The following is a 6,364-nucleotide window of genomic DNA, read 5'->3' as shown; positions in this document are numbered from 1 at the left end:
TTCTTTCTCTCCTTTCTTTCTTTCTCTCCTTCTCTCTTTCTTTCTCTCCTTCTCTCTTTCTCTTTCTCTCTTTCACTCTTTCTCTCTTCCTCTCTTTCTTTTTTCTCTCTCTCTCTCTTTCTTTCTCTTTCTTTCCCTCTTTCTTTCTCTATTTCTTAACTTTCTTTTCCTCTTTCTTTCTCTCTTTCTTTCCTTTCTTTCTTTTTTCTTTCTTTCTTTCTTTCCTTCCTTCTTTTTCTTTCTTTCTTTCCCTCCTTCTTTCTTTTTCTCTCTCTTTCTTTCCTTCCTTTCTTTCTTCCTCTTTCCTTCTCTCTTTCCTTCTTTCTTTCTCTTTCCTTCTTTCTTCCTTTCTTTCTTTTTCTTCCTTTTTTCTTCCTTCCTTCCTTCTTTCCTTCTTCCTTTCCTTCTTCCTTTCCTTCTTTCTTCATTCCCTCCCTCTCTCCCTCCCTTCCTTTCTTTTTTTCTTTCTTTTCTTTCTTGAAAACCAGCACCCGAGGTGCACTGAGCATCACAAAACCAGACAGAGCCACTGACAGAAAGAAACTCCCTGGGTCATGAACTGGTTGGTAATTTTGTTCTGTTTTTCCCTCAAGTCCCGGAATGAAGTAACTGGATAAACCACAACAAAACTCGAGTCATTTCTTCAAGAAATGTGTCTGAGTCGACAAATAAGATGAGGAAATGAGCTCAGTTCAGTAAATCAAAGTTCTGCTGATTTAAGACACCCAACAATTAGCTGGTAATTAAGGTTTTTCACATCAGTGTATTAAGATTAATGACAATTCTGTGTCCACCTGTAAATATCTATTACTGATTTCCTGTTTACTTTGCTGTTTATCATGGAATTACAGAATGGTTTGGGTTGGAAGGGACATTAAGGACCATCCAGTGCCACCCCCTGCCATGGGCAGGGACACCTTCCACCAGCCCAGGTTGCTCCAAGCCCTGTCCAACCTGACCTTGGACACTTCCAGGGATCCAGGGGCAGCCACAGCTTCTCTGGGCAACCTGTGCTGGTCCCTCCCCACCCTCTCATCCAAGAATTCCTTCCTGATATCTCATCTAAACCTACCCCTTAAGACTTTCCCCTTCTTCCTTTATTTTTAGAGGAAGACACCAAATATCTCCTGTTAATTCACAGTTCCCTTTGCCACATGTCTCACAAGAAGGTTTTTGTCTGTGAGAATGGTGAGCCAGGGCAAGGTGGTTCATGAGGACCAGGAGCAGCTCAAAGAAGAGCTGAAAACCTATCCTTTAATTTTTCTCCCTGTCTAAGACATCATCTCTTCCTTTCATGCCTTGCTTTTCCTTGCAGCATGAGGGATAAGTTCTTTTTCATTCGTTTTCTTAAAAATTATTCATATATCTTGGTCCACGTGCTCCTATTATCCACATTTCCTATTCTTACCACCAGATGGGCACCTGGTCACATTGATTCCCAGTTTAATTCAGATCATCCTTCCCAATTCTTCTGCCCATGGCATCAGAAGACGGGTTTAAACCTGGTGAAGCTTGATCCTGCCCAAGCATAAATCAGAGGAGCTCAACTGAAGTTTCTTCACAGCAGCTCTAGATAAGTTTCCCCCCTTTACAGCCAGTTTGTTAAACAGTTTTCTATAAACTCAAACATCTGAATGGGCTTAAAATGCTCTACAGAGAAGAAAGGCAGGATACACCAACCTCCCTCCTTTTTTTTTTATTTTTTTCCTGGGGGAAAAGCTTGTTAATTTTATTTTCTGCTTTAAGCACGAGGAAAACACATTAATTTCATTAGCTGCCACCCAAAAGATCTTTGGTAAGCAAACTGTCACAAAGCAGAGTGAATAAAAAGAGTGAATCAATGCAGAGATTTGATCTGTTAAGAGCACATGTATATACCTCCTATCTATGTGTGGAGGTATCAAAGGGTGAAATTCTGGCTTGATTGACTTTACCGAGGTCAGGATTTCACCCATAAGCTCATTAATATTGTCGATACTCCCAAATCTATTATAGAGCTTTTAACTAAAAGGCCTCCAGAGCAAAAGAGAATCGAAGTCGTGGGAGTTTTGCCCCCTTAAGAGGGATGGAAACCCGCGGGATGTCTGAGGGAGTTCTCCCTCCGCTCGAGTCAAGGACAATCCATTTTACTTTTAAAACGCCCTAATCACCGGTATCGATCAAGGCTCCCTAATGGGGGTGCTCTGGGATCCAGCCCGGCTCGGGATATCACCTTTTCCCCGGCAATTCCAGCTGGATCAGGCTGCCTTTGTGATGCGTGTCAGCTCCATCTCCTCGCTCCCAGCCCTGCCCCGGGAGGCTGACAGAGCAATCCCACACTTCCACTCCTCACCCAGCCGCCTGTTGGGTTTATTTGGACACATTTCAAAAGGCTGAGAGCTTGTCCCGTGGAAAACAGGGGAGAGCAAAAGTCCAAGGAGCACCAAAGAGCCTTGGAAAGCAGAGTTGGGACTCGGCTGCTCGTGCAAAGAATTGCTGATGCCTTCGGTGCTTTGGAAATAGGGTGGGGTTTGAGGTGAGGGGGCTGATGAGGAGCATTTGGGGTTGTTCAGCCTGGAGATGTGAAGGTTTTGGGGTGACCTAATTGTGGCCTTGCAGGGCCTGAAGGGAGAGACAAGGAAGATGGAGAGAGATTATTTCCAAGGGCCTGGAGTGACAGGACAAGGGGGAATGTCTTCAAATTGAATGATGGTAGGTGACAGTGTTACCCAAAACAGGGCAAACTAAGCCAAAATTCACCTCTCCTCCAAACTTACATCTACTTAAAGATATTTCTCATCTTCTTCTATTTTTTTTTGAATAAAAGTGGATATTTTCGGCTTCTTTCCACCTGGTGAAGAAAAAGAGTTGTGAATAGACTTTTACAAGGGCCTGGAGTGACAGGACAAGGGGGAATGGATTCAAACTGCCAGAGGGCAGGATTAGATGGGATATTGGGAAGGAATTCCTTCTTAGGAGGGAGGTGAGGCCCTGGCCCAGGTTGCCCAAAGAAGCTGTGGCTGCCCCTGGATCCCTGGAAGTGTCCAAGGCCGGGTTGGATGTGCCTTGGAGCAACCTGGAATAGTGGAAGGTGTCCCTGCCCATGGCAGGGGGTGGGACTGGATGATTTTTAATAACCCTTCCAACCCAAACCATTCCATGATTCCATAATTTGTCTCATGGAAAACTCAGTGAAATGGAAGCAAATGTCTCCTAACAGCTGAATCCAGGGAAAACAACTTGTTCTTTTGGCTGATGATAACGTGGCAGAAACAACCTCTAAACAAATTTGATGATGAAGCTGGTAATGAACTAAATGAATTTACTAATGGGGACCACAGGGTTAGGGTTTCTTCCACAATATTTAGCATTAATGTTAACAACTGTTAATAAATTAGGAGATGAGGGAAGAGAGGGATGGCAGCGAGCCAGGCAAAGGGAAATAACCCTTAAACACCCAAGATCTCCAATCTGTGAAAGAAGGACATGGAGCTCACATTTCCCACAGTTTTGAGCTGAACAAACAAATCCCCCGTGGGTCCCAAAGGGCCTGGCTGCACACAGGAGCCCTGGGGCCTCTGCACCTCAACCTTGACCTAAATACAGGGGGGAGAGAAGTGCAGGGATGAGAAAAGTGAGGGAAAAGACCTCCAGGGGAGCTCCCTGGAACACGGTGTCCCATTTAGGGTTGGGTTATTTGCGCCTGGCCACATAAGGATCATGGAATCCCAGAATGGTTTGGGTTGGAAGAGGCCTTAAGGATCATCCAGTGCCACCCCCTGCCATGGGCAGGGACACCTTCCACCAGCCCAGGTTGCTCCAAGCCCCATCCAACCTGGCCTTGGACACTTTCAGGGATCCAGGGGCAACCACAGCTTCTCTGGGAATTCTATCCCAAGCCCTCAGCACCCTCACAGGGAAGAATTTCTTCCCAAAATTTAATCTAGCCCTGCCCTCCTTCAGCTTAAGGCCACTCCCTCTCATCCTATCTCCACCTGCCCTTGGGAAAAGTCCCTCTCCAGCCTTCTTGTAGCCCCTTTAGGCACTGAAAGGCTGCTATAAAGTCTCCCTGGATTCTTAAATGCTCTTTCAAAATATCCTCTCTTCTCATGGTTCAAGACATCAAAGAGGGCCAAGTCAACAATCATAACAACTCAATAATGAAAACTTTTTTACACCACTGGTAGCTTGCTCTCTCTCTTTATAAATAAAGATCTGTAAAACACAGAACACAATTAAAATTTCTTGATGATATGTCTTCAATTTGCTCTCACCACACCCCTACATCTGGATTTGTCTGAAGGCTTTGAAATACTCTGTGCACCAAGGAACCTAAAACTTTGCCAGACTCATTCAACCCATCTCTCTAACAGTCATAACTACTGATATAAAGGAAAGTCAAGGAATAAACGGCCTGATTTGATCTGACAGAGTACAAACAAATGAGCTCCTGTGATAAGAACTGAACAGTGACAATTAGAAAAGCTGCTAAGAAACCCCATTGAGTGGGTTGTCCCATCAGCAGCACCAAGCTCCAGGGGTCCTGGGAGGCAAAGGGCTCAGTGTCTAAACTCAGATACAGATCAGAGAATGAATCATAAAATCATGGAATGGTTTGGGTCAGAAAGGACATTAAAGATCATCCAGTTCCACGCCCCTGCCATGGGCAGGGACACCTTCCACTAGCCCAGGTTGCTCCAAGTCCTGTCCAACCCTCCCCTAAATCAGCCTGAGATGCCAGAGCTGACTGTCAACAGCAGGGCACAAACACTGAGAGCCCCTGGAGCTGGTCACAAACTGCAGCCTGGGGTGGGAAACTCAGGGAGAATTATTCTCCAAAGCCACAGCTCACACCTGGGGCCCATGGGCAGCTCAGAAGGGGCAGAGTACCATAACATTTATTTCTCAATACAGGAATCACAGAATCCCAGAATCCCTGAGATTGGAAAAGGCCTCCCTGATCATCCAGTCCCACCCTGTGTCCCATCCCCACCTTGTCCCCCAGCCCAGAGCACTGAGTGCCACGGCCAGGCCTTCCTGGGACACCTCCAGGGATGGGCACTCCAAACCTCCCTGGGCAGCCCCTGACAAGGCCTCACCACCCTTTCCAGCAACAAATTCCTCCTCCTGTCCAACCTGAGCCTCCCCTGGCACAGCTGGAGGCTGTTCCCTCTCCTCCTGTCCCTTGTTCCCTGGCAGCAGAGCCCAACCCCCCCCCCGGCTCCCCCCTCCTGTCAGGGGGTTGCAGAGCCACAAGGTCCCCCCTGAGCCTCCTTTTCTCCAGGCTGAGCCCCCCCAGCTCCCTCAGCCCCTCCTGCTGCTCCAGCCCCTTCCCCAGCTTCACCAGGAAACACTCCCTGTGTCCAGGACAGGATGAATCTGCATCCCAGCTCAATGCCATCTACAAATCCGTCTTCCCCGTCCAAAGGAAAAGAATATCTCAGTGGAGGACGGTCTGAATTATCTGCTACACCTGATTTAAACTTCACTGTACTCCATGGGAGCCAACTCCAACTCAGGTTTCACCTGAATGCCTGTGGAAAAAGCCACCTACAGCTCCCTGTAGGTCAATCCCAGAATCCCAAAGGATGCAGCCAATAGCTCCTTTCCTATTTAAACTCAGCCTGAATTGGGTATTAACTACCTGCTGTGTTTGGCAGATCTCTTATTCCTAAAATAAATAATTGTATGAAAAGTCATAAACTCTATATTGGACTTTTTCATTTAAAAAAAAATAGTCAAAAAAATCGAAAAAAAAAAAAAAATCAAAGTACTGTCAGGATTTGAGCAGCCTCACTTATTGCAGTAAATCTGGCTTCCACAGCTGTTCCTGCTGTACTGTGTCCTTCAGCCAAGAGTAGCTGCAGTCCAACATTTCCTCCTTAGGTTATCCCTCACCCAGAGCAAAGCCAAGTGAGTTTTGGACAGGACTCGCATGCTAGAAATTATGAATGTGCTCTTATTAGAGCAGGTTGCATGTTTTACATTAAACAGCCATTCAAATAACAATCCAGCAAAATGCTTGTGGAGATGAGAGTTACTTTGGCTAAAAGAACACATTTTTCTTCCAGTCTCCATCAAAAGTCACTCATATCTATCACTCTGAGGATCTGAGGACGTTAATGAAGATTTTGCTTAAACTTGGTTGAGCTCCTTCCCTGGTGCCAGATCCTGTTCTCCTGTTTCATAGTTGCACCAGTTCAGAAATTGCCTGGTTCTCACTGGGGACGAGCCTTTTACAGGTTCCACTGCAGCTCATAAAAGAGGGGGGGAAAAAAAGGGAAAAAAAAAAAAAAAAAGGAAAAAGAAAAAAAAAGGAGAAAAAAAAAAAAGAGAAAAAAAGAGAGAAAAAAAGAGAAAAAAAAAGAGAAAAAAAAAGAAAAAA

This window comes from Corapipo altera, unplaced genomic scaffold (genome assembly GCF_003945725.1).
Source record: "Corapipo altera isolate COAL_440 unplaced genomic scaffold, ASM394572v1 0, whole genome shotgun sequence".
Lineage (NCBI taxonomy): Eukaryota > Metazoa > Chordata > Aves > Passeriformes > Pipridae > Corapipo > Corapipo altera.
Note: the sequence above shows the minus strand (reverse complement) of the source record.